Source organism: Melanaphis sacchari, unplaced genomic scaffold (assembly GCF_002803265.2).
Source record: "Melanaphis sacchari strain LSU unplaced genomic scaffold, SCAv2.0 Contig78_pilon_pilon, whole genome shotgun sequence".
Classification (NCBI taxonomy): Eukaryota; Metazoa; Arthropoda; class Insecta; order Hemiptera; family Aphididae; genus Melanaphis; species Melanaphis sacchari.
The window spans coordinates 91,893-93,648 of NW_020271554.1; positions in this window are offsets into that span (position 1 = coordinate 91,893).

The following is a 1,756-nucleotide window of genomic DNA, read 5'->3' on the forward strand; positions in this document are numbered from 1 at the left end:
AAGATAATTAAACGAAAAACACAATACTAAAATATTGAACATCGATGTCACAAACCAAAAATTAAGATTTTCTCGGTTTTTCGGAAGAGTTCATTCCGAAGCTAGAGACACACTAAAGACCCCTTAGTACCCTCCCATTCTATTTTCACATAAACTCTCATCATCGCCACCCTTAACAGCCAACCACTCCTCCTACTTAATTCAAAAACCTTCATTAACATCGGCAATAATGCCATATTCTTTTTGGCTTAATATAGACCGTTAAGAACGCCCTTTGCTACAATTATATCACTTCTCTTCATCGTACTTTATTTTTTGCCATCTCTTTTAAATTTTCTACTACTGTCAAACTTAGGTTTTAATGGTTACAGTCACGCCATCGTTGTCTTGATCGACCCAGGGGTCTCTTTTTGTCCGGTTTCTACGAAGTTATTTTATTTAATAGTTTCTTTCAGCGCGCTAGACATGTGTTTTGCCCACTCGATTCATTTGCTCTTCATCACTGCTACTATGTCCGGTTGGTCGTATAGATTATTCAAGTCATCATTATAGTTTTGCGCTCATATTCATTGGTTTTCTCATTCTTTTTGGAGCCAAATGTTTGTCTTATAGTATTTTGCTTTTAAATATTGCTAACTTTTTTTCATCAGTTTTTGCTGAAGGCCGATATTGCTATAGTCTCAATAAAAAAAAAATAAATAAAAAAAATATTGTAATCCGCTAAAAGGAATATAATGTTTATAAATATCAACTACATAGGTCAGGTTAAGCACTACCTATTTGGTAGTTATGTACTTGGTGTGATAATATTATATATATATATACCTACTTATTAGTATTTTGATGTTTTTAAATGTTTCCCTTTTTTGGCTTAAGCGATTTGAAATATTATTATGAATGCGAAATTGCTAACGTTTCGAATACATATACCCACGTACGAAATACCAATCGTATTGTGATGAATTACTGTTATTGACGTCGGCTATCGTAATAATTATCGTTACAAGACTATAGGTTAACACATTTCAGTTATTAATTATTAGCTATTACGTACCGAATTATGGTTCTTCACAATTTTTGGTCATTGGTCAGGATATTGTATTTGATCATTGTAGTATATTTCTCCATCGAGCACCATTAATATTAATATTATACCTAACAAAGCTAACTAAATGTCAAACGATCGTGCGTAGTTAAAAAACAATTAGTTTTTTATTCATTTTTATATGCCGAGTTAGAATGAGTATACAATTGAAAATAAACTATATTTAAACACAACAATCGATTAATATATAAATAATAACAAATAACAACTTTTAGTAATTAATAATATGTTTTTATTAATATGCAAAATAATCACTATTAATGTATTACACGTAAAATACTAAATATCAAATATGATTGATTCTGAATACCTTGTTTTTGTTTCTACATAAAAAATATTTTACCATAATAGTACCACACTTTTACTTTGTTTTTTTCTAACAAATATATGATGCACTTTAAAAAAAATAATTATACCTATATAAGAAATAATATTATAATTAAATTACATTAGTATATGTTTCAGTCTAGTAAAAAAAACATACGTACATGGCTATCGCTCATTAGATTATTTTATCATCTTTATTTCTCCCACATATTTTGTTTTAATGATTGGTAAGTACTTTTTTGCTATATCTTTAGAACTGAATATTGTTGATTCTACAGTTTTATTGTTTGGTATAAGATTTTTAGGTTCTGAGTATAGAAAGAA